Source organism: Rhinolophus sinicus, linkage group LG03 (genome assembly GCF_036562045.2).
Source record: "Rhinolophus sinicus isolate RSC01 linkage group LG03, ASM3656204v1, whole genome shotgun sequence".
NCBI lineage: Eukaryota > Metazoa > Chordata > Mammalia > Chiroptera > Rhinolophidae > Rhinolophus > Rhinolophus sinicus.
The window spans coordinates 167,197,596-167,225,541 of NC_133753.1; the positions used below are offsets into that span (position 1 = coordinate 167,197,596).

At 38.1% G+C, this 27,946-nt stretch overlaps 1 protein-coding gene and 2 long non-coding RNA genes across 6 annotated transcripts in view; 2 read left to right on the forward strand and 1 right to left on the reverse strand.

Annotated features, from left to right (window-relative positions):
- Positions 1 to 27,946, reverse strand: part of ITGA1 (integrin subunit alpha 1) — a 157,440-nt gene that overhangs the window by 101,807 nt on the left and 27,687 nt on the right. The window lies entirely within an intron of this gene.
- On the forward strand, positions 4,636 to 22,076 carry LOC141570712 (uncharacterized). 3 transcript variants are annotated; one of them, XR_012495152.1, is made up of 3 exons: positions 4,636 to 5,249; positions 16,093 to 16,135; positions 21,521 to 22,076. It is a non-coding gene; the product is annotated as an uncharacterized LOC141570712 (long non-coding RNA). The 3 variants fall into 3 exon arrangements; XR_012495151.1 differs by lacking the exon at positions 21,521 to 22,076 and adding an exon at positions 17,319 to 19,703; XR_012495153.1 differs by lacking the exons at positions 16,093 to 16,135; positions 21,521 to 22,076 and adding an exon at positions 6,879 to 12,352.
- On the forward strand, positions 23,440 to 27,918 carry LOC141570711 (uncharacterized). 2 transcript variants are annotated; one of them, XR_012495150.1, is made up of 3 exons: positions 23,440 to 24,197; positions 26,272 to 26,448; positions 27,445 to 27,918. It is a non-coding gene; the product is annotated as an uncharacterized LOC141570711 (long non-coding RNA). The 2 variants fall into 2 exon arrangements; XR_012495149.1 differs by having other exon boundaries at positions 27,358 to 27,493.

Below are 27,946 nucleotides of genomic sequence, written 5' to 3' on the forward strand. Positions count from 1 at the left end.
GTTAGGGAGGAGGCTCTTCTACAGTGGCCATAGCTGGCAGGGTGCTGGAATGAGGGAGAAAGTTAAAGAGAGAAGACATGGCTACAGAGCTCCTGAGAAAGCTGCATGAGGGTTTTCAACTCCAACATATAAGTTCGGGTAGAGAAAAAGTGATAAAGCTTTCTCTCTTTCAAATATGCTTATATATACGATACATCTTAGGGCTAAAAACTGAGGAGGAAGATGAGATTGTTGGTATTGAAGGATATCTCTTGTGAAAGAGATCATTTGGTGCAATTTCTTAACCCCACTATGGAATATGACGCATATGACCAATAAAAGAGAGAAGAAACCTCTTACTAACCTACAGTTGTGTAATGTTTCCTGCTTATATTTTGCCACTTACATTTTCACATAAATAACGGTATTGAGCTCGTCAATAAACTGTAGAGGTTAGGCAGGACAGCAGTCATTCTCTCTGTGTTAGGAAACTGAACCTCAGAGGGGTTAAATGATTTGTCAAAGGCCAGGTTGGGTGAGTGGCGGAGACCAGACTTCAGCATTGGTCTTCTGAGGCTGAATCATAGACTTCGTGACTACAGTGCTATTGAGCTGGTCATATTAATAAAAACAAAACAACCGAGGTCAACAGAACCCTCAAATGGCCCATGGGAGCTCTTAATCATCCTGTAGCTTTGCGGTATTATTTATTCCACAAATACAAATCACGTCTGTACTTCGGGTTGAATATATATGCTAACCCTGGATATAAAACGTCATAAAAAGGCAGGGCTCCTGCTTTCACAGCTCTTATGGCCTAGCTTGGGGAAAAATATACAGCAAATGATTTAACCTCTATGAGCCTCAGTTTATCCCATTTACAAGGAGCTTACAAATGCCTTCCATAGGGAATGGTCAATACATGAGTTAATACATTTCATAAGCAAAATCCAAAGGGTCCGTTTCACATCTGGCAGTTGAGTTTTCTTTTGCAAGAAGATTTCCCCCCATTCTGATGATCATTTGTATCTTGAAAAGTGATACAGATGTGTGATATCAGTGAGCAGGACAGGGGTGCAGTGACCCATGTCCACAGCACATTCCCAGTTTCTGCTCATAGCTGCAGTGACATGTATAAAGAAAATGTGAGATGAGGGTGTCAGGCCCTCCGAGCGGAAGAGCTGGCGAGGAGGAGGAGTGCAGGTGATCACAGTGAGATGCAGTTAGATCCCTTGGCGTCTCGTCTCAGTCCCTCAAGAGGTGGTGCATATTTATGATACCACCCAGGTTCTGAGCTAATAGCAAGTCAAGGCTTCTCTCCAGTGACAAGCTACTCACCTCTAAGCGACTTCAAAGACCACAAGTCTATTCCAAGGATAGGATGAGCCTGCGTACTCCTCTGGTATATTCATGCCATACTGACTGTGTCCCCGTGTTGAGCCACCTGAGAAGCAGAGAGCACACCTAGGCAGTGTAACCTCTGTGGTGAGGAGCGGCAGAGGACCCGTGCGCCCCAAACCCGGGCGCTGGTACATCCTGGGCACCTCTTACAAAGCTTCCTGGTAGAAAGAGTTCGTCCACTGCTGCTCGAATGATGGATATAAACTCCTAAAGCCATATATGCTCACGGTAAGTATGATTTGATACATGAGGGATTTGCATAACTCCAATTTTACTTTTTATTTTCTCCTTACATATTTAGATAAAATATATTTAACATTGAGGCACTCCAGGGATTTGGAAGAAAAACATTTTAAATGATAAGAGTTGGTGAAAGTTGGAAGCCCTTTTCCTCACCTTGTAATATAGTATAATGAAATATCTTTATAATATCAGTGTTGTAGATCTGAAGTCTTAATTAGTTTAATTATTCTGAACAGGCTAAGTGAGTTGGATCTCAATTTTGGCATACATGGTGCCTTAAAAGATAAAATCTGATCAAAAGTGTAACTGAGCCTGTCCAATAACATTACAGTCCTGCATCATTCTTGATTTGAATTCTGAGATGATTATTTTTACAACACTGCAATCTTGAGAAAGAGGAGCCAAAGAACTCCAGTGGTAAAGACAAGAGAAATAAAAATAGAATGAAAAGAAGACAGTGTGAGAGCCTTGAGCAAAGAGTACAGAACCAACACATGTGTCTGGAAATGACAGCATAATCTTAAATACTGGAATTTATATTTTCTGGAAAAAATATCATCTCCAACTCAGTGTCTCCTTCAAACAACTGGAATTTCCCGATACAGTTATAAAAGAAAAAAAAAAAAAGGCTCAATCAATCTCCCCATTCAAAGTTCTTTCACCAGAAATGATGTAATATGTCAGCAAGATATCTACCTCCATCAGCAAGTCCAGAAAAGCCAATCCAAATAAACACCTCGGTGTTCAAGGATTTTCCAAGTTTCATCCTGGGAAGCTGCTTTTTAACTTTAGCTTGGTGTAGTGAGCGAATTGTTTTGACTTTTAGTGCTAACGTCCCGTGGGCCTCCAGTTATTACAAATGGCATTTGAACTTCAAAGTGAGTGTGTGTATATGTGCGTATCTCTATATGGCTAGAGGGAGAGAGGCAAGGAGGCCTAATTCTTGGCACACAGTAGGTGTTTAGTACAAGTTTGTTAAATGGAACAAGATGGAATAAACAAAGAAATGAAGATTTCTAGTATAAAGGTCAGTTTGGCTGTAAGAATGTGTCCCCTTCAGTAAGTGCTGTCCAGAATATTCAACTCCAATAGAGTGTTTCCCAAACATCCTTTGTTAAAAAAAAAAAAAAAAATCCCCCCCCCCCCGCTAAGATTTTTCTACACAAGTTTGTTCTTCCACAAAGTTTATTTTCCTTTGTAGTATCTACAGACATCTGCTCTTTTCCCATATCCTCCCACCATAAATAATTGCTGGCTCCGCCAGCTCCTCTCAGACTGTCCCTTCTCCTAAAATTCTTTAAACAGCCTCAGAACCCAATGCCTCCACTCTATCAGCATCATCTTCTGGTTCAGTGTTTTACAGGATAAAAAAGCTGCAGAACCTTAGGGGTCCCTGGCTCCCACTGTGGGAAACATGCCTGGTGTGTTTGTGCAAGCAACATGAGCACAGCGCTCTGTTCTCCAGCTGTCCTGGCATTCTGAGAGCTGAACTCATGAATTTCTGTGACCATACAGCGTGGAGCACGGCGTATGGGAAGGCGTATGACACTTCAAAACACAGCAGGGTTGTCAAACACTTACCCAGAAATAGGCGATCCAAAGTCTTTGGATGTGTAAGAATCTACATGAAAGCTGTACTATTGTTAATGAAACCTTTTAACCTTTTCAATGAGTTTTATTAATTTACGGATAATCTCTTCTCAGTGAGATAGTAAGACACTGACAGTTTTAAAGTTATTTTTGTTAGTATGCACAACAGGTACTTATGAGGGCCAGGAAATCAAAAAGGTAGTATGCAATATAAAATAAAGGATTTCCAATTTACCAGTAGCTTTAACTGGCAATGTCAAATTCCAGGCATTGGGAGATTCCATTATTGATTCTCTTATACTATTTAATGAAACAATTTTTCTGGATGGCTTGAGTGTTAGCTTTTGAAGGGTATACACTTGTCCAAGTGTATGAGACATGGTTACTAGTTCAGATACTGCCATTGCTTCACTGGGAACAGTGAAATTTTTTTCTACTTCTTATTTGTTTGTTTGTTTCTATGTTGAATAAGCCCCATGGAAATTAGGAAATTGAAAATCATTCATATCACTGTGTATACTACCTCTTTGCTTTCCTGACCCATGAAACTACCTGTTATGTATACTAACAAAAATAACCTTAGGACTGGCAATGTGTTACTAACTCATATATAATATTGAGAAGAAATTATATGTAAATTAATAAAACTCATGGAAAAGAATCTGTTAATAAAGGTACAACTTTTTATTCAAGTCCTTTATTGTAAGGCATCAACACACGGAGTACATATGGTAGCTGGCTAAGATGTGACTCTGAACTTGAACCAATGACATCTCCTATATATGACAATAAAAAAAAAATTTAGAAAAAGGATTATCCAGTTACCTAATTGTAAATGGTACAAAAAAGAGTCAACAGCCATTCTCATTTTCTTAATTGTACAATTTGGAGTTTGGAGTTAAAATTGAGTGAAAACACTCTTAGGTGTAACAAAAAAAAAAAAAGGAAAAGAATAATCGTAAACATTTCAAATATACATACTAGTTGAAAACATTTGGATTATTGAAATTAGAGGCAAAGTCAAATTTTAAGCTTTTAAAAAATGTGACCATTTGTACTGCAATATATCACCTATAAAATATATCAGACACGACTCACTTAGTGGAATTCCAAAAAAATGGAAAAAAATCAGTTAAATTAGGTTCTGATTATTTAGATTGAAAAACAATTACTAGCATTTTGAGTCAGATACAATATTTTTTCAAAACAGACATGACTAGACTTTTAAAAATGTTTTGACTTTTATGCAAGGTTTTAAGAATGCAACCAACATATAAAGTGAAGTCTACCTGTATTTTATTTTGCCATGATCCCCAAAGGGATATTAGATTTAACTTGCCTTTAGCTCTTGTTTTTTGTTTGTTTGTTCATTTTTTTGTTGTTTGTTTTTTGCCAAATTGCTCAGAAGCAGGAGGCAAAGTGTACAGATTTATAACATTCCTTCTTGATGGAATACGGTTATCTAAATGCTTTCTAGTTTAACACGCAGTGGTCAATCATTAACATTAATACAATAAGGGTTTCATGAAGCTAACAAAATGGAATACTGTGCAAACCCCAATCTAAAACAAAACCTATAAGAAAATGATTGCTCATCCTAGAGTTACCTAGTAGCTTTAACTGGAAATTTCAAATTCCAGACACTAAGAGATGTGATTATTGATTCTTTTATACCATTTAATAGGCTAATATTTCTGGATGGCTCAGTACTGCCCCTAAAATACACTACCATTTAAACTGAAATGATTCTGTATAATTATTCTCCCTTCCTAGTTACTTATTATAGAAATTTTCCATTATATCATTCACTACCAACTTTCTCTTCATCAAAAGCTTTTTGGTACCTCTACTCAATTTAAAACATGTCTGGTTTATCAAGAGGAAACAGTGTAAGCTAAATGAATATAACTTGCTATTCACCTGAAAAAAATTGGAAAAGAATTTAGAAAGTATTTTAAAGGACATTGGGGTTTGTTTATAAGAGATGAAGAAAAATCTCAGTAGCCTGGAATGTTGAAATATTTAAGAAGGCAAAGGTCAGTAGAATGCTTGTTTTCTTTTCAGGGGAAAGATGTAACTTTTTGATGCTTTTTTCTTCTGTTTTGAGAAAGCTCTAAACTTTGTTTTCTTAGCTATAATTGTTGTTGCTAACTAAGACCATAATGATCTTTTAACACTTAGAACAATAGCCGAGAAGTAATATCCTTGGATCCAAACTCTATTTCTATCCAGTAGCATCATCTTTTACATTCTTTCCATTAGCCTACGAGGGTATCTTGAAATTGAAGTAAATATAGATGTTATGGTTAATATCCCCCAAGAATTGGCAGCCAGTATTTTTCTTAATGAAAGCATTCTTGTACTTAGACTCACAAAACTCTAGCAACTAAATACTTGTCATATAAAAGGATCTTGCAATTCAGGTAGAGGTTACCTCTGGACTGGGGAAAGAGAAGGAAGATAATAGGTTCCAAAAGGAGATAAAAATTTGGCTTTAACTTGACATGTTTTTAGAGGACAATGCTCCCTTCCCATTCCTTCCAGGTGGAGAGAGACTCACTGGGTGTAACACTCCTTGTCTATTTCTGTATCTTCCTTCCTTTCACATTTAACTGATTGGTGAATTTGGAAGGAGAAACTGTACAGTAGCCCAGTCTTCTCTCTTATTCATTTTCTCCTGGAAGTGAGCCTTTCTATAACAAATAAACAAACAAAACCCACAAAAAACCAAAACCCAAAAACCCCTGCTTTATTCTATTCCTCTAGTGTCAGGCTCTGATCTGGTGCGGGAGGGTAAGTCAGCTTCACCTAAGGGTCAACAGTGGGAATTTCATTGATCAGCTGTGCTCCGTTGTGATTCGTTGTCATTTCCCAATTGGTTCTGACCTCAAGTGAGAAACAGATTTTCTCATCATTAGGTTTTCTCAAAAATCCTAATGGTGCTTTATTTCTTACAAACAAGAAACAATTATGGGGAAATATTTAGATTTCACAAAGCTGGGTATTGGGCACATTCATGTTTGTTATATAACTACTTTAATTTTCTTGTTAGCTTGAAGTATTTCATGATTAAAAAAAGCTTATAAATTTTCTCTATGTAATTATTATGTTTGAAGATGTATTAACATGATATAACTTCTCTAATTCTCAATTTCATTACATTTTGTCCGATTTTTATAACTTTCGACAAAGAAATTTAGAACAAACAAAATGCCGTTCTGTTTCTTAGAGCTGCAAGGGGCCACAAAATAAAAGAACTTGAATGAATGATGCCTTGACTTTTGGTGACAATGAAAGTAAGGAGTGAGGGTCAGCAGAAGAAGATATAAGGAGGCATAATTAGGATAAGGGGGGATATAATGACTTCAGTGGCAAGCAAGGTGTGTTGACAACAGCCTGGTGGAGATCTGGCCGAGGGTAGTTTGCTGTGGGAGCTGCAATCTTATACTTGCACTCTGGTGAGCATCGCTGAGGGTGAACTTGGAAAGGCGAAAAAAGTCAAATATTTTGGAAATCAGATTAACACGATGATTAGCCAAAGTCTACAATTTGCTTAAACAAATACACTGACATGAAAATTTGTTCACTGCTAGAATTTCTACTAGTTCCTTTCCATAATTTCCTCAGTACTTGTCCACATTCTAGTTTCTTATTTCATATCCTAGGACTGTGCCTTTTATATGGATGGATCAATGCCTCTTTGGAGAAGTGCAGACAATTCAAATTATGGAACTCAGAATTACATTAAGAAAGAGACATATGTGCTGCTCCAGGAGATCATAATTCGTTAATCTGGGAGAAATTTAACCAAGAAATATGGAGATAAATCAAGTAACACTGGCTTTCCACTGGCCATTTTTATTTCACAAACACTAGGCACTTAGGGAAGACATTAAAGAAACAGGTCACCACTCAATTTGGAACTGTCCAGCATGCTACAGTTGGACTGAACATCTCCTTCTGAGAATATAAACATATAAAGATGGAAGGGGAAAATGCCACGGAGTTCTACAATTATCAGCAAGTCTAAACAGGATATAGCAAGATTATGGCAGATGAATGAAAATGTTTGACAATTTTCCTCAACTATCTCTCAACTTTAGAAAGCTTGCTGACCTCATCATTTCTCACCATTCTATGTATTCTTGCAACTCTCTGCTCTTAAATTATTATTTGGATGTTTAAAGGGCAGAAATTCGCAGAAATGAATCAATAGTAACAACAAAGATCTCAACCTCTGACATTAATTGGATCTAATACTACATTTCGTTAGAAGAGTTTCTTGTGGTAACACACACACACACACACACACACACACACACACACACCTCTATCTCTAAATTCATCAATTTATTTTCCTTTCTGTTGCCCAAAGTGTTATTTTTAAAAACACATATCTGGTTATAATACTGTCTTATTCTTGGATGGCTCTCCAGAGCCTAATAAATTCTGTCCCACTCCCTAAATAGCATTTTAGAACCATTAAAATGAGGCCTCATTTCACTTTTCCAATTTCATTACCACTCTGGCTAAGAATGTCAAGTTATGGCCACCCTTTAATATTTGCCGTCCCCTGAAACATCTTCTATTCTCATCTGAATCACTTCTCAGCCTTAAGAACTTCCATCCATCTTTTAAAGTCTAGCTCAAGGTCACCCTCCCCAGCTGCCCCCACTGATAATCATTCTTCCTCTGTGTTCCTATAGGATTTTGACGTATTTATTCCATAGGACACATTATATTACATTACAGGTATCTAGGTTACATGCTTTATTCCCCTCTTGGACTATAAACTATTAAAAGTTAAGAATTCATATTCTCATCTTCAATGTCTAGAACAATTTCTGGATATAACAAAGATGGCTTGTGGACTTCTAATAGCTATTTCTTCCTTTAATTTAGTAATAAAGTCTTTACTCAAGGTAGCAATGCACATGGCTAAAAGATAACTTGTGTAGCTATGTGTGATTCTATGATTAAATACCGATCAATGAAAAGTAAGTGGAAATCTTGTATGAGATGTCCAGGAAGCTCCTTAAGCAGAACTGATTCACCTAAAAGACTTGCCCTTTTTTGACCTTCCATTTTCTCCTTCTTTTGTCCTTCTCCTTTCTTCAGTTATGAATTTCTACATAAGAGGAAGAGCTCTGTGAGGGACTGAATTGTGCCTCTCCCAATTCAAATGTTGAAGCCCTAACACTCAATGTGACTCTATTTGGAGACAGGACCTTTAAGGAAGTAATTAAGGTTAAACAAGGTCAGAAGAGTGAGGCCCTAATCCAACAGGACTGGTATCCTGATAAAGGAGGAAGAGACACCAGAGATTCTTTCTCCACACTCATGCAGTGAGGAAAGGCCATGTGAGGACGTGGTGAGAAGCCAGCTGACTACAAGCCAGGAAGGGAGGTGTCACCAGAAACCAACCCTGATGACACCTTGATTTTGGAATTCTAGCCTCAAGAACTATGAGAAAGTAATTTTTTTTTTTTCTTGTTTAAGCAACCCCTCTGCCCCAGACTGTGATAATCTGTCATGGAAACCTGAGCAAACTAATACAAGGTCCAACTGCCATACTAGATTATGAGGTAAATTTGAATGGAAGTGATGTGACAGAATGGTGGAAAGGAAAGACAGAAGAAGTAGCAGGGGATTATAACGACAACAGAGCCACCTCACTAGCACTGAAGTACCTTCATATAGACTTCTTTGATGTTATATGTTATTCTGCATTGTTCTATATTACTTAAGTTACTTAACGTCACAGTTTTGTTACTTTCAGGGAAGCCTAATCTTAGTGGATTCATTGGTACATAATAAGTGGTCAACAGAAGTTGTTGAATAAGTGAATATATAATATGAATAACATCCTTTTAAAAAAAGAGTTTCTTATGGAGTCTAATTCTCATGTTTCTTATTGAGTCTGCAATTCTATGTTACCTTACCCAGCCATTGTTTTTCTTTTCTTTTTTTGCCTTTAGTGGTACAATTCAACTAAACCAACACACCTAACTTTTAAGTGGCCAAATCACAGATTTAAATTATATTCTAATTTACATATACATTTATCAGAATAGCTTCAACTTACTTAAAAGTATTCTACTCCTAAATACATTCTTGCAGCAAAATAAACTTGCTCTAAACTATAACTTTATGATCACATGAAAAAGCAATCTCAACACCTACAACAAATAGTTCCTCCCCCCCAAAAAAAGTATTAGTTCCCACTGAATAAGCTTTCAGAAAACTCTTAACTCTGGCCAAGTTCAAGGTAGTAAAGTCAGATTAGAATAATTTGATAAACACGTTAAATGGCTGGGATATGCATATTCACTATGAAACAATTTTCCAGAAGATACATAGTCATAATGCTTTAGGAAACCCACAATATATTGCATAATATAATGAGTTCTTTTTTAAGACATGTAGAGTTACTGCATCTTATAAAAATGTATTGATAATTAAGTGGCATTAGACTGGATGCACTCTCTTTTATGAGGCAATAGTTAGGATCCTGAAGGTTCCGTATAGTAGCTTATCCTAGTGCAAGACCATTTTAATGTTTTTCAAAGAACATTTTATAGGTCTTTTCTGTCTATTGATACTATACAAAGGTAACACTCCAGTTTTAAAATCTTTGATGGCTTACCGAAACTAAACAACCAAACAAAACTAAACTCTTTTGAGCAATGGCATCAGGGAAAAAATATGTATATAGATATAGATATTTCTGTTAGAATAAAAAGGGTCTTCTCAATACATAGGATATTTTTTTAGTATTCAAATCTGCTTCCAGGCTTCTAGTGATAGTGTTCATTCCCCATTCTGACATAGTGTATGAAATTTTTGGTTGTATATTGGAATTTCTGCAAGAGAAATCCATTTGACGCATTCTAGGTCAAACTAATGCGTTTAGGAAAACCTGCATATAATTAACTATGACTTCCCAATATTTAACTTATTTAATGATAAATCATAGAATCTGAGAGTTGGAAGGTCTGAGATACCTCATTTATTTTTTATTTGGCCCTCCCATTTCATCAGAAGCCAGCAACTACGTTCTTTTGGCAGCTGTCTTATCTAATTGAGGGTTTCAGAAGGTACTGCCATGTTTTAAGTGACCCTGCCATTAAGGTAGTGTAGCTAAAAAAAATAAAAAACAGATAACTACAATGACTTGACTCAATGTTTCCTTCTTACTTTTGTCCCCACCAAAAGCTATTAGTTTAAAAGGTTAAAAAGTCAGAGAGTAAGAGAGAAAAATGGTCTGGGCCTGATGTGTATATAGACTACAAGTATGTAAATAAATGTCTACATGTGACAAAATTTATGAATATGTTATATTCATTCAGCACACACCAATAAAATCCACCATGTGTGAGGTAATGTGGAAGAGCTATGAGGATTAAAAGTGAAAGAAACAGTAGCCTTTCTCTCAAAGAGCTTTAGTCACTTGAGAGATGGAAGGCATAACCAAATAACCAAATAGCTAACTTATGAGATTAAAAAAGAAGAAAAGAATCTCAAGGGCCCTAAGTGATTACTATAATTGCGATTATTGTAATTTGGATGCCAATTTTATAAATCCAGACAATCCTACCTGGTTTCTTTTTTCCCCCCTTTCCTGTTTAATCATTGAAAAAGACTGCTGTCTAAAAGAAAGTTGGGAATAGATATCTTGGGACTTAACTTGGGTGATCCTTTATGTATTATGAAAACGTGTAACACCTCTTTTAGTTGATTAGGCCAGTGATTAAATACGATTTTTTATTTATTTTTTTATTTTTGAAACTTCCCGAGAGGACTCTATACTTCAAATTGGAAAATACTTCCAGAGTTTCAGGTCTGTATTAGAAGCACTTCCAGCAGGCAAAAATAAACCAGGATGAAAACATGACATAGAAATCACACTGACTTTCATTGCTAGGTCAGATTTAAAACTGAATTCTTCCACTATGAAACATAAGAATAATTCAGCTAAATGCAAGAAAAAGGGCGGGATGGTGATGATGTCACCACAGTATAATTGCAGCTTTGTGTCAGACTGGTCTTATTAGGAGGGCAAAGCTGAAGGCGGCATCAGCTTGCCCATCCACAAACTGGCACCTCTGCCTGGCGTCTAGAGTGAAAAACTGTGAGTGATTCTGTTATATGTCAGCTATTTCACAGCCAAACCCTGAAGCGTATTTTTCCTTCATGTCTTGAGTGCAACTACTATTCCATCCATATTATGATGAAAGATCAGTAATATAAATTGTGTGGACACTTTATAAAATACTCAAACTTTTACTACTTTAAAGATATAACAAAGCTTTGTGAAAAATTTAAAAATTAAATTTTCTTAATTTTTAACTATACCCAATTGGCTTTTAGTATGAGAACATACAAATTTAGGAATTCGGACAATGGCCTTATTCAGAAGACAGAAAGCTTAGAAGCCAATTTTCTGGATCCTAGTGCTATTCTGGGATCTTGTTTTTTTTTCTTTTCTTCTTCTTCTTGGATAGTGCTGTCTGTTAAGAAACAGATGATAAGGCTTTGATTCACCACCTTCTCAAACTGTCCCCACTATAAAACATGACTTCAAAGATAAATTTTGGACACTTCAAATGCAGGATTGTATGAAGGTTTAACATAAGTCCTAATTATTCACCAGTGAGCATATCTTTTAAAAACTTTTTACTTATTTTGTTTGATGAGTATTCTTTTTTAAATAATCTAACAGTCATTTTTAAGTTGATTGGAGTTCATCCAGAAAATCAGTACTTGTTGGAAAAGGTGAAAATTAAGGAAATCCAATTTTTAAATTTTGGAACTCAAATAACTATCAACTTTTTTATATATAGGAACTCAAATAACTTTTAATATATTGGCTCAAATGTCCTTCTTGACTAGAAAGGATTGCTTCATTGACATTTCTAACTGATGCATGAAATGACATTCCAGCAAAGTTGGTCACAGCTACATGTCACACTAAACAAAAAGGTGCTGTGGCTAAGTGTCAGGTATAATATTCCTTTTATGACTTGAATCCTGAGCCAATCGTAAACCAGACTAAAGTTAGGATCACAACAATCAAAAGGCCCAAATCTCAATATCATAGATGATTTAAGGATAAAAGAAAAAAAAAAAAAAAAAACAAGAGTTCATCATGGGTAACAGTGTGAATACAAAAAAAAACCATGCTTTCTGGACATTTTAGTAGAGTCTTGTATTTGGCAATACCAAAAATCCCAAACTCTTTATTATCTTAAAAAGTATTCTCTCTACATGTGAATATGGTACTGTTCTCATTAGCTTGCTCTCAAAAAAAGAGAAATACACATCAATGTCCTTTGAAAATCTTATTTGAAAAGTTCTTTTCAGAATCATAATTAGTGAAGTCATTTTTCAAAAACTGATTAAGAATTTCTCTTTTATATGGTGGCAAGTTTGGGCGATTTTCTTTCTTTCACTAATCTATAGGTCTTTTGACTCAGAAAGTCAAATTACCACATTTTTCTAAAATTGTTTACCATTTCTCTTCTTAAAACCTTGTTTTTAAAAAATAAAAATAAAGCATGACATATATTCAGTGTAGTGATATGAATTGTGTCCCCTTAAAAATAGGTCTAAATTTGCAACACCTGGTATCTGTGAATGAGACCTTATTTGGAAATAGGACCTTTGCAGGTGTAATTAAGTATCTCAATGATGGAAGGAGAACGCCTCGGGATGTTGAACGCACAATGTGATGTATAGATGACGTATTACCGAATCGTACACTTGAAACCTATGTAACTTTTCTAACAATTGTCACCCCAATAAACTTTAAATTAAAAAAAAAGTATCTCAAGATGAGATTGTCCTTTATTTAGAGTACGCCTAAAATTCAAAGACCGCTCTCCTTATAAGATAAAGGAAAGGGAAATGAGACACCTACAACCAGAAACACAAAGGAGAGAAGGCAATGTAAAGACAGAAGTAGAGACTGGAGAGATGTCTACAAGCCATAGATAGCCAAAGAATTCAACGAACTGCAAGAAACTGGAAAAGACAAGGAAAGATTCTGCCTTAGATCCTTCAGAGGGGGCATTAGCTCTGTCAACATCTTGAATTTGAACTTCTGGCTTCCAGAACTGTTAGAGAATAAATTTCTGTTTTTGTATTGTTTTACTTCCTCCCCCCACCCTGCATTTCTTATAGAGATATAATAGATATACAGCACTGTGTAAGTTTAAGCTATACAGCATAATGATTTGACTTATACTGGGGGTACCAAAAAATGTATATAAATGGGCATTTTGGTCAACATTGCTCAAGCACTAGTTTGCCGTAATCAGAAGTGTCTGGATGCTGATGGTAACCACTTTGAGCACTTCTTATAACTGCAAAAGTCAAACGTGACTTGTATTCATCTTTTGTTATTGGTGCATATTGAGTATTACAATTTTAATACAGTTTTCCTTTCTTAAAATGTATATACATATTTTTGGCACCCTCTGTATATATCATGAAATGATTACCATAATAAGTTTCGTTAATGTCCATTATCTCATACACAGAGGGTGCCAAAAAATGTATACACATTTTAAGAAAGGAAAAAAAATGTATTAAAATTGTAATGTTCAATATATACCGATAACATGTACAAATCACATGTATACATTTTTTTGGCACCCCTGGTATACACACACTCACACACACACACACAAATATTTCCTTGTGATGACAGCTGTTAGGATTTATTCTCTTAACAACATTCATATATACCATACTGCAGTATTAACTATAGTCATCATGTTGTACATCACATCCCCAGTAAATATTTATCTTATAACTAGACGTCTGTACCTTTTGATCACCTTCCTCTAATTCCCCCTCTGTCACCTCTCACCTCTGGTAACTACAAATCTGATCTCTTTTTCTATGAGTTAGGGTTTTGGTTTTTTTTTTTTTTTTTTAAGATTCTGCATATAAGTGAGATCATACAGTATTTGTCTTTCTCTGTTCTGATTTATTTTACTTAGCATAATGCCCTCAAGGTCCATCCATATTGTCACAAATGGCAAGATTTCCTTTTTCATGACTGAATAATATTCCCTCTTATACATATACCAATCATCTATTGATTGCCACTTAGGTTGTTTCCATGTCTTGGCAATTGTAAATAATGATGCAACGAACATGGGGTGCAGATATCTCCTCAACATAATATTTTTATTTTAGGATATATTCCCAGAAGTGGAATTACTAGATCATATGACAGTTCTAGTTTTAATTTCTTGAGTAATCTCCATACTGTTTTCCACAGTGACTGTGCCAATTCATATTCCCACCAATAGTGTGCTAGTGTTCTTGTTTATCCACATCCTCGCCAGCATTCTTTTGATGCTAGCCAAAATTTCTGCTATGTTAAGTCACTGTGTTTGTGGTTATTTGATATGACCTTGGGAAACTAATGTATTCAGAAAAGGGCACATATCCTCATTTTTTACAAAGGTATATAAGGACACAAAGTGAATGCACCAATATAACTACCGTCCACATCTAGAAAAAGTATATTTCCAGCACAACTGAAGCCCCCTTGGGTCCATTTCCTTTTAAAATAAGAATCAACTCAACAACAAAAAGGGCAAACATTGCAAATAAAAAGTGGGCAAAGGACTTTGATAGACATTTCTCCAAGTAAATTACACAAATGGCCAATAAACACATAAAAAGATGGCCAACGTCAGTAATTATTAGGAAAAAGTAAATCAAAACCACAATGAGATACTACATCACACCCCATAGGATGGTTATAATAATTTCAAAACCCTACAAAATAGAAAGTAAATTTTGGCAAGGACTTGTAGTAATTGGAACCCTCACACATTGCTGAAGGGAATGTAAAATGACGCAACAACTGTGGAAAACAGTTTGGTGGTTCCTCAAAAAGTTAAACATAGAAGTACTATTATATATGACCCAACAATTCCACCTCCATGTATAATACTCCAAAGATCTGAAAACGTATGTTCACACAAAAACTTGTACAAAAATAGCAGCACTATTCACAATAGCCAAAATGTGAAAACAACCCAAATTCCCATCAACTGAAGAATGGATAAACAAAATGGAATATATCCACACAGTGTAATACTATTAAGCTATACAAAGGAACTATATGCTATAGTATGCATGAACCTTGGAAACATTCCGCTAAGTGAAAGGCATCAGATATAAAAGGCAACATATTGTATGATTCCATTTATATGAAATATAAAGAACTGGCATATTCATAGAAATAGAAAGATTTGTGGTTTCCACGGCCAGTGGGAGATAGGAACGCGAGTGATTGCTTCATGGATATAGGGTTTCTATTTGGGGTGGTGAAAAGTTCTCCAACTAGATAACTGGCAATGGTTGCACAACATTGTAAATGTACTTAATGCCACTGAATTGTAAGTTTAAATTGGTCAAAGGGCAAATTTTTAAATGTGTATTTTACCACAATAAAAAATACAAAGGAGCTCAATTATCCACCCTAATCAGACAACTATATGATTTATTCTAAATTAAACTTCTTGTTTTGAGGTAACTGCAGTTCACATGCTGTCCTTATTTCTCCTATTTAAAACAATCAAACGAAAATTTAAAAAATACATTCTCTTTGGCGTCTAATCTAGGATTGCGTAATTGGGCATTTTGCAAATTGGGCTTCCTGCCACTAACACAGAATAAAAGTACAATATGTTTTACTTGGTTACTTATCAGCCTATTAAGAAAGAATGACCTTCCCCGCTATTTATCTTTAATGAGAGGCATAATGAATGTTGCTATTTGGATGATTCATGTACACATTCAACTGTATTTTGGAAAGTAATATACATATGTGTATATTTTTATTTTAACCCATAGAACAAAGCATGATCAGGACTGAAAGAAATGAAGTCACAGATCAGTAAGTATGAGAATAGAAAACAAATACAGCACTCTTAAGTTAGGGTACATTTTCTCCAAGCTATGACTCTTCAAATATCTATCTCAAGAGTGTAGAACATGTTTATGATATTTTGGATACTCGTGAAGCAAGACGGCGAGTGCTGATGATATGTCTAAGGTTTTTGCAAGGCTACTACAGGCATATAAAAACTTATTTTAGTTTCCAAGTATGTGAGAGAAATTAAAGAGAAATGTTAAAAGCACTATTCATCTTTTCCCCTTTCCCTTTTCTTTGTTTTCTCCTAGTTTCCAGTTATTTATCTTCTTTTGCCTGTATTTCACCACTCTCTGCACTGCTTTCTCAGTCTCCATTGGGACATTTAAATGCCCAACCACTGGCTAAACATTGACCAAGTAAACAAACATCTAATTGGTTGTGGGTTCTGCCTACAGCAGGATCGTGGGATCGAAACTATAACTAGAAGAGATCTCAGGCATTAGGTGACCTCCATTTTCCTAAGGCATGAAAAGATTGGGTGTCAGAGAGAAAAAAAATAACCTTCAGGGTCACTCACTATAAATACATACATTTAAATGTTTATTTGTGATTAAATATCTTTAATCAAGAAATTAAATTGATAATAATATGACTATTATATAGAGTTTCTCATTAATCTGGAAAATGATTGTCTTCTCCAATATTTTATTCATCAAACATAATTTGAACTGGCCTCAAACATGTTTATCTTTATTAATGTCTCTGTGTCTTAAACAGCTCTGTCAACGGTTTTTTAATGTTTTTGTAAAAATTCATGATCATTTAAAATGCTTAAATACTCCATAAAAATCAGGTGCTACCATTTTGATCATTTAGTCAGAGTCTAGCTCTGAGGCTTATATGCAAGATTCAGAAGGATCTCGGGAAAGTCAGCACAACTGAGAGAGCTCACTCACTCTAAAGCTCTTTGGATCTAGTTCCTTGGAACCCTTCTTTGAGTACACACTGAACAAACCCAAGAGTGCCCTTGAGAAATCTCAGAAGGCTACTGCCAGAAAAGGTCTTATTTAGATCATCTAATTAGAGAGTGTCCTTAAAGGATGAGAACACTGAAGCCCAAGCACTTGAAATATCTTGTCTAAGCTACTATGCTAGTTTGCTGGTGGAACCCAGAGGAGAAAACAATTTCCCTGTCTTGTTTCAGCTCCTTCTCCACCAGCCCACACTATGAAACACAGGAAGCGACGATGGGCCATCTTCACTATGCATTCCTGGGATGTAATGACAGCTTATACATGGCGGAAAGATGGGAGGCAACAGACCTTCTCCAGTCTTGCAGCTGTTTCCACTGGGGAAAACAATGTCATGGGTAGAGGCTAGAATAGGGACTGGTAGGGAACAGGGTCAAGTGACAGCCTTCCAGTTGGCAACAGGCTGAAGCCCGTTGGCCAGGCGCCACCTAAGTGTCCTGCAGCCCTGTGCACAGCAGCCAGGGTACTTAGCAGCCAGCTCTTCTAGGAAACTAGCAACACTGTTGCCTCTCTGGGATAGAGGAAATGGCCTGTCCCCCAACCCCACTCCCCAGCCCACACTGAAAAGAGTCCCTACGTCAATGGGAGGGAGAGAGGAGGGAGATTGTTGGAGCAGGGCTGGGTTTCGTCTTATTTATCTCTGTCTCTCCAGGGCCTTGCATAAAAACGATGCTCAAAATATGTTCATTTGAACAACAAATTATAGCCAGAACTTTGTCACCAATCTACTTCAGACAAAATATCTCTTTTCTCTGAGCCTCAGTTTCCAAGTCTGTCAAGTAGAAATGCTAATAACAATCCTTGTGGTTTTATGCTGAGATTGAAATGAGATTCTGCATGTGAACACCATTTGGGAACTCTAAAGCACTCTAAAATATAAAGGATAAAAGGTCAGAAAACGGCCTCCCTACGGAAACTCCTCAAGTAGGCCCACTACCAATTTTGTTATTGACATTCTGCTATTCCAGAAAAGATGCAACTGAAGTTGTAAGAATACAGGCAAGTCTTCTATCAGGTGAGCCAGTCACTCCTAATGGCAACCTCATGGTTTCTGCAAAGGCACATGTAAAAAATAACAGCACTTACAGTAAAAAGAGATTTGGAGCAGTGTGCTCAGAACTTACATAGCTTTGTAGCCAAAGCACAAGCAAAACCAGTAACAACCCAAACAAAAATACTAGCACAGTTTGCAAGGCATGTTTAATTACTAACAAACACTGTACTAAATATAGAACTTTAGTGGAGGGGAGTAAGACAACTTTGAGGCTGCAGAGTTATGGTGACAAGGGGGAAATGAACTGAGTGTGGGCCGATCATGTAATGAGCCCTTCCAGAAATCACGAAGGCAAAACGAAGCCAAGGGGAAGAGAGCGAGGAGAAGGGGCATGGTGTACAGTGCGTGAGTTCATGCTTGCTGTGCCCAGCAAAGTGTGTACTTGGCATTCCAGGGCTGGTACTGGATGGCACAAACATTAAAATGCTGGGGAAAACTGCATTATCGTGACACATGTTGTAGGGACATCATTGCTCTATTTAGCAGTTATGGGCTAATGTGCTTACAGCAATATGCACCTGAACAGAATGGACTCTATTCTTCTTTTATGGGTTTTAATAGGACCATTCTCATTCAACATGGAGGAAAAAAAGAGCAGCCCAAACATGTAACTTTTTGACTAATGTAGGTTCGTAGGACATACTTTGAGGGACACTGATCCAAATTAAAACCCCTAAGCAGCCTTAGAAATGCAAACTAAAGGCAGTCACCCTTAATCTTTATGTTATTGAATGGTACCAAAGTTTAATGACTACGAGTCTCCAAATTCACTGGTGTATATAAAATTCCCTTTATCTAGTAATCAACCAACACTTATTGAGTGCACACTGATACGTAATTGTTTTCCTGCAGTGACCGTAACTGGAGAAACAAGATACAGACACACACACACACACACACACACACACACACACACACACAAAGTAGGCTATCAATACAAAGGAATACGTGACGTGATACAGATATTAAGGGTTATATAGTTAGATAAGAGTTTCACTGTCCATAAGTTAAACGTCAGAGAATTTTAAACACAACAAACTTAAACGGGGAAAAAAACAGAATGTAGCAAACATCCTATCAGCATATGTTCTCATCAAAACCAACTAAATGGAAACTGAAGTAATATTAATGAGTTTCTTATTAGTCCTTATCTGATTGATTTTTGGACGCAGCACCAGAACCCAATGCTTTAAATGTTTTTTGGTGTCAATTTGGGCTCATCAGTTCTCACTGCACATGCAGGGGCTCCTCCGTATTTCCCAGCTTCCCTTGCAGTTCGGTGGGAGCCATGTGGGCTGATTCTGGTCAATGAGTGACGAGCAGGAGTGAGACTGTGTCACCTCCAAAGCAGTTAAGAGGTGTGCTGCTTCCGACACCTCTCCCTCCCCTTCTGCTGAGATCTTACAGGCATGTGTTCCTGAGGGCATAGTACACGTCAGTGTGGGGCCACCCACCCCACACTGGACTGAGACATGTGGCAGAAACAGGCAGTGTTAAGCCAGTGACATTTCGGGGTCTTTAGACAGCTAACCATGTCTACCTTGTTATTATCAAGCTCCTGATTCTTACTCTCAAAATATGATAAAATTAGTATTTAGAAAATTAAATTTAGAATCTCTAAATGGTGAGAGATTGGATACCTTTCTAATGTACATATCAATGCTGGGTGCTTTAAGGAATGAGGATCGAGTTGGTTTCGTATTATGTCGGAAAAGGGATGCACATTCTTAAAATGCATTGTTTAAGGTGAATGTGGGAAATGGTTATACAAGACTGAGATCTAATCCTAACTGATTTAATCCCTGCAGGAAATTCTTTAAAACACAATGGCTCAGATATTGTCAGGTAAACCATCCTTAAATGTACTTTCCAGGAAATTCACAAAATATTCTTGTGCAGCAGAAGGAAATCCTGTCTTGGACCTTCATGTAATGGGTTTGAGTCCAGTTTTGAAATTTGTCCACCACATTAAAACAGTAAAGCCTATTGTCCAAATCCACATGGCTCTATGTTAAAACTTCAAAAAGTCCTGGTGAAATGCAAGCAAATTACAATGTAAGGTATATACCAGCATCTCAACTGAATATACTTAGAAAAGAACCACACTATTTTTTTTAACTTAAGCCATGTTGCTAAAGAAATAAATGCATATACTAAGGTTATTTTTATACAACTGCTGAGTTAATAACTTATGAATGCATATCCATACACATATTTTTCTTTGGGTAAGTTATTTTAATTATGCCTGATTTGCAGATAACCTCTACAGTCTGTTGTAGGCCAGGGGTCAGCAAGCCTTCCTGTGGGCCAAATGCCAAATGGCAGAGTTAAGTAATCACTAAGGAGACTGTGTGGCCTGCAAAGCCTACAACGTGCACTATCTCTGACCCCTTACAGAGAAAAAGGTTGCAGCCCTTCGCTATAAATAAATCTGAAACAACCTTTTCAAATACGTATATTACAATTTGCATATGCAAAGTTACCTATTACAAATATTTTAGATCTTCTTAAATCTGTACCATCTTAATCCCCTACACTTAAATCAAAGGCAAGAAATAGGGTAAGATTTTGGCAGATGAAATAGATGTTATTCTGAAGGCACTGTTTTCAATATTTGGTGCATTAAAGCACAATTGTACACTTCTGAAGATTCCTATCATCTTATAATGATATCTGTCTTCTCAAATCACTTTAGTTTCTTTGGGAGGAAGATAATATCTATTTGGTCAGGACATCAAACCTTTAAAAATAACATTCATTTTATATTTACTTAAAGAAGCAGCTCTAACAAAGCTGTGACCATATCCCTCTAAGGCCATAGATTTAACATTTATTGAGCACCTACTATGTGAGCTGTGCTTACATAAAGGTTCCACTATTAAATCTTCCCCACATTTCCAGGTGGTATTATTCCGCTTTATAGATTAGGTTCACATGGCTTAGTGATGCCCAAAGTATAGTTAAGAATCCAGGTTTGGGCCTAGTTCTCCTGAAACCAAGATCAGGGCATTTTCTACATCACCCCCCCAGCCCCGCCCCCACCGCCAACACACACTTGTATTCAGTAATGCTGGTGTATTAAACTCTGACTGACTGTTACAAAAAGAAAGCCAAATAAGGGAAAACAAGTTTTTAAAAGATTAGCATCTTATTAGGTTTAAGCCAGACTAAATGTTTAATGGAAAAAATTCCTCAGATATGATTTCTTAGTAGATAGCATTTAACACTTTAGAATGTGTTGGGTTTGAGAAGTTTTAAACAGTACTAAATTGATTCCAAGCTGCCACAGTTTTTCACCCCAAGTGCCTTTTTTGCTTTTAGGGCAGCAATTCTGTCCAGGCAAAGGAATCCAGCTGCTAGATGACACTACTTGAAAACATCACTTCGAAGAAAACCCCCATCTGCTGTACTCAGTCATAATACAAACAGATTTTCACTATTATTATTGTCCCTGTGATACAGAATAAAACTGAAAAGGCCTGGGAGGGAATAAACACACCACTTTTCAGAAATGCGGAGTATTGAAAAAGAGCTCTGCTATCTCTCCAGGAGGATCACAGCTTCAAGATTCTAGAAGGAGATGTGCAGATTCCAGGAGGAGCTGTGAGGCCCACTCCTCCCCTTGAACATGGTTGCATGGTCCTTGGTAACCAGGACGCTGGTCGCTAAGAGAGGAATGGCCTGGCAGCTGTGGATGGGTCTATCAAGTCTCTTTTAGCCAGTCAGTGAGCTTTTAATTGACTAATTCAGGAAACATTCCGTTCAATAGCCTCTCCCTCCTCCTCCATTCCATATTCCTCCCTAAAACTGACAGTTTCTAGGATGTTTGTGTGGGGTGGGGGGCAACATGAAAACTTCATGCCATGGCTCAGGAATAATTCTTTTAGAATATATACATATGTCATGCGGGAGACCCTGCTTGCTGCGCCATTTGTCGTGCTGGGCGACCTGCGGGGTCTCTGGTCCCGCTCCCCACATAATGTAGGATATGGTGAGACCAAACAGGAACACCCACGGAGCCATAGGTAGGGGAGTCATACCACTATATTCTCTCTGGCGGCACTATACTCTCACTGGAGGCTGGATCCACACTGTCCGCAAACCACCATCCACACTTGCCAGCCCAGCCACCGTCTTCTTGCTAGCCCCCATTCTTCCTCTCTTTTTGTTAGCGTAGCCACAGCAGTTATATTAGTGGCCAATGGCTCACTGGTTACAGCTGATGGCCATCCCATCACAGTTGATGGCCATTTACTATCTGAGCCAGCACCTGTCTATGTGAGGCTGAGAGCCTGGAAACTACTTTCTGGAGCTCTGCCCCCACAACATATATATAAATAAACACCAACTTCATGGTTTAAGCTACCAACTATGATTGGCCGATATGTTCAACTCTCTATAAGATATCATTAATTTTCATCTTCCCCATAAAGAAATTGGCATTATTTGAAAACAAGCATATCTATTTTTGTTTCTGCTGGTAGAATGGTTTTCTTTACAAATTGAAAATGCGCTCAATGTTCATGGATATTTATCAAGTTCCAAGGAGGTAAATTTTAGATAAAGCAAATAAAATAGGTAAAATGTCTTGAGCTTTCCTGGACGAAACATTATCAAAAGTGTCCAGAATATCACTTACTTTTCAAAAAACTCCATTAGTTTGGCCCTTTGTTTACAGATTAGGAAACAGCAGGAGGTTACTGAAATAATCAGAAGAAACCAGCTGGTCTAACTCCAGGCTTGACCCTTACCCACTACCTGATTCTGTCTCCGCTATGTTGTTCCTGCCTTTACAAAGTTCTTGTGACTTAGTTTCTGTTTAGTGACACATTTTAAATTAATATTCCTTAATTTATCAAGATAAGCCCACTTATAATTTATAACTTTATTTTTTCACATTATCAGATTGCATCATAAACATTACTACTACTGTAAAGATGTCTTGCAATTAGGTACCTCCTTGGACTAAATCTCAGATGATTGAATTGAGAAAGGTGATGACCTGATTATTTTAGGATATATGAATGATCTAGAAAAGAGGATTGCTAAATAGACATTCATTTACATTCAGCGCTATTGTTGAAAGGCTTAGATAAGTGTGTTCTAAACACAGGAGGAAAAGATTGGCACCTTCTCCATTTTTGCGACAAAGGCTCCAAAACGAGGTGCAAGACCAGTCCTGAGCAGGAATCCATTCACCGCTGCTCCTCACAACAGGCACCCTACCGAAGCCACTCAGGGCCAATGGAGTTGAAGAAATGAACCTGAGGTACCAGGTTGCTAGACACCCAGTGAAATGTGAATTTGACAAACAATGAATACTTTTTTCAGTATTCACCGTCCTCCTCCCACCCCCATACCTGGCAAACTCAGGGAAGCGGAAGAGAAGCACTTGCTATGTTTTATATTTTAACTTGGGCTCACCTCCAAATTTAGATTTACTTGTAAACGAGTAAAAACCCTGGTGGACCTTGTTCATTTAAAAGTTCGTGGCCTTCCCTGCTTAATATTTGGTGCCCAACAGGAAATCTGGTTATATTTTCTAGCTCCTGCTCCTCCATGCTTGAAGTCTGACAGCTGGATTGAAAAACAATGTTTAGGCCAAGGACAAGTGGATGCTGGGAAGGGGGGGAGGTACAATATCGTCTTCCTCTTTCCTGGCTTCCACTTCCTTCCAGAACTAAATGTCAGCTGGGGAAAAGCAGAGATAAGAGATGTCAGTGGCCTGAAGTGACCCTAAGGAGACCTGAGTCTGCAGGAACCGAGTGTTCCCTGAGTCTCCTGCACTGCCATTGTGTTTCAGGACTAATATCGAGTCTCTTACTGAGAATTTCCCACGCTGAAAATTTAGACACCTTCTGAGTATTTAAATGATCCACCATTTTAAATCAGACAATAGGACTCGTTCTTAAGCTCTTGCTGGCAAATCAGACACCCATTCCAATATCAGGAGCCCATGAGCAAACTGAAGATTTAAGATAAGCATTCAGAAAAAAAGGTAAGAGGAAAAAGGAAAATTTGTGTCAAGTAATTAACTAATTTATATGATTAGGTAATTTTTCCCCCAGCAGATATGACGCCTGAAAGGGATTCAGTCTAACGTTTTCCTAACTAATTGGGTCTCTGTTACAATGAGGAATAAGAGTTAAAAACTGGACTGAATTAAATAGTGATGGGACAGCCGGCCCTGGAGTCAGACTGCCAGGGGCTCCACGCTCAGCACCACCATTGCTGATTCCCGCACGTGGCCGAGCTGGGACGTGAACCATGCCAGTCTGGCTGCTGGGCCTGTGCCCCCCCCCCACCAGCGCAGAGGCTGCCTTGCTAAGGGATTTAGTAAATGTTAGTTTTCTTACTTCTACTGTTCTGAAATGGTTAGTGGATATTTTCTGTTGTTTTAGCTCTCCAGCACCCATACACTTGTAGTTGGGGAAAGGAGTGGAATTCCAAGGTATGGAGATGGGAATGGAAGTACTGAATTTGTCCTGCTTCCTGGTCCATAGATTGTGGGCATGTGACCTTGTGGAGACAGAGCGCCAGAGAGCAGTTTCCAGGCTCTCAGCCTCACATAAAAAGGTGCTGGCTCAGGTAGTAAATGGCCATCAACTGTGATTGGATGGCCATCAGCTGTGGCTAGCTGGCTGTCAGCTGTAACCAGTGAACCATTGGCCACTAATATAACTGCCGTGGCTACACTAGCAGCAAATGGGGGCTAGCAAGAAGGTGGTGGCTGAGCTAGCAAGCACGGATTGCAGTTAGCACGGCGGAGTGCGGGTTGCAGATTGCAGAGAAGTGGACAGCAGGTTGCAGACAGTGTGGCTCCTGCTTCCTGTGTCTCCAACCCAGCTGCCAGCGAGACTATAGTGGTATGACTCCCCTACCTATGGCTCCGTGGGTGTTCCTTTTTGGCCTCACCATATCCTGCGTTCTTATGTGGGGAGAGGGAGCACAGACCCTGCAGGCCGCCCCACATGACAGACCTCTAGATGGCCAATCTCCTGTTCCCTCCCATTAGAGGTTACTGTCAGAAGCTCTGGTTGAGTTTTAAGTCCAGACGATTGGTTGTGGTTGTCTGGGGGTGGCGGTTCCAACAGCTGCACTGTCCTACACAAGTGATTTCTGTAGCAGGGGTTTGTGCTTTCCTTTTTTTCTTCCTATCTGAGCTTCCTCATCTTCTTATAAAATATTCCGTTATTGCTTACATTACCATGGCTGCTTTCTGTTGTTTGCAACTGACTTAGAAATGCTAAGAGAACGGTGGTTTGTTTATGACTTATGCATGGCTGAAACACCCAGATAAAGAAAGCTGAGTAGCTGAGGAATAATAGTCAAATAATCATTAACAGGTGCCATAGGGATTAAGGGGATTAAATGGAGGGAAATACAACACTTACTGTTTAACCTAGGAATTAAAATTAATTTGATTTGAGGGGAAGTTTAGTAATGGGTGATGGCTGGTACAGAACCAGCCTCAGCACCGAGGCTGCACAAGCGTCCGTGTTCCTGCGCACACAGCCAGGACCTCCTGCGTGGGTGGCTGCGGTTCTGTGTGTGCACGCACTGGTATCCTTGAAGGGGTTACTTTTCCTGCCATGAACTTCACAACTGACATGTGCTCTTCTGTGTTCCTCTTTCTCATTGGCTTGTGTCAGTTACAAAAATTAGGTTTTCACCTCGATCCTCTGTGCGATGAGGTGGGACATGCATACGTATGTGAATGTGAAGAAATGAAAGTATTATAAAGGCTGAGAAGGATCTGGCTAGCCCATCTCTTGCTGAGGGTAACTGTAGAGGGAGTGGGTCCACTCTTCCTGGTTTTAACACCATCTTAGATGGATGGTAGGAATTATGATAGGAAAAGGTATGAGACGCCGTTTCTGCACTATACCCCCCCCCCCCCACAAGTCATCTGGTGCCCAGGTGGTACATATGGTGAAAAGAGGCAATAGGAAGGAGGGCTAGAACTAAGTTAAATACAACTCTTACTAATTCCCAGGTATTTTGCTTAAATCATATCATTTACTCCTTGTACCTCTATGAGGAAAATTTTATCATTTTTCCCATTTTTTCAGATTAACGCTCATAAGTCTAAATTTGAGGATCATAAAGGTAACATGACTTGCCCAAGGTCACACAGCTCATCTGTGATAGAGCTAAGATTTTCTAGTTCAATGTTCTTATCACTGCTGCCTGCCGAATAAGTGAAAGAAGACATTCAGGTGGCTCATACTCAAATGCCATCTACCCAGGTGAGTCCAGCCAATTATTTTATCTTCCCATTGTCAACATTTTTAGCTTTTACTCTCTGTACAAAATGTGATTTTGAAGTCTTGTTCTGTTTTACATAATTCTTGCTTCCAAGACTTACAAGCTCCATCCTTCAAGGAGTGGGAACCAAGTTCCTCTACTTTTTGGTACCCTCACCCGACTGTATCTAGTAACATGTGTACATGTATAAGGCATCAATAAATAGTCACAAATTGGTCAATATTAGGCCTAATTTTGAATTTATTATAGCAAGTCAAAGACACATAAAAGTATAGACAAATCCCACAACGATGCATTATAGCTAAAGAAATACATTCCCCTCATCAACCTTTACAGTTGCCTTTTCAGTAGTGGAGATCAATTAATCTACAGTTTCACATTTTTTTCTATGCACTATCTCTTTTTCTTAGCCAGACAGCTGACTGGTATTGTGGCCACATTAAAGCCAACTGGCCTACTCAGTGATGAAGCACCGTGGTTTAACCCGGCTACAGCTAAGAGACACCTTTGGGGGAGCTTTGTAAATATTCACATGCCTGGACTCCTTCCCCCAGGACTCTGATTTAATTATCTGGGGGGTGGAACACAGTCATCAGTGTGATTTTAAAACTCCCTGGTTAATTTTAATGTGTTGCCTGGTTTGAGAACCACTGACCACACTGAAAGAATATTCCAGAAAAAAAAGACCTGCGTTTTCTCATTGCCTAGTTTTTTGGGACCGCAAGCAAGGTTGATGGGGAGTGAAACAGCAAGCAGGAAAGTGGCAGGACTATGTAACTTGGCACACCATTGGAATGTGGTAAACTATCCAAAAATATTTGTAAACCTCAACATTTTTATGCACCTATTGAGAAAGTGTATTAAATGACTGTTTCTCTCCTATTCTCAAGTTTAAAGGTCCCCAACAACTTTGAATTATTTTGGCAAGGCATTCCAAATAAATGACCCTCAGCTGTGGACTTTGGTCCTTCTAACAGGCTGCTCTCTTTAGCCAGTCAGCCAAACCCAAAATTTGGCAGTTTTTGGAATATGGTGCAAAACAGATTCTTTTTGAACCCGAGAGTCACTGAAGATTTATGTTGCTGGAAAAGTTAACAAGCAATTATTGCTACTGCAACAAGTAGAATCAGAGATCTGCAACAGAGACTATGAAATCAAGGCCACCTGTCTTTCCTCATTCTACTTGAAGAAATACAGGCTCAGAAAGATGAAATTATTTCAAGTCACAAAACCCAGTGGCAGGGCCTGGGCACATCCTGATCTCCTGACTCACAGGCTAATGCTCATGCTTGCGCTGCCACGGCCACGGAGTCCTCTGAGAATGGTATGGATGATTTCTTCTGTGATTCACATGGGATTATTCACAAATGCAATGTTCTTGCAAACACTTACACCTATATGATCTTCAGTAATTGTAGCAAATAACATGTAATTTTTGGTGTGCAACACCCTTTCCATAGACTCAAATATAAAATCTGG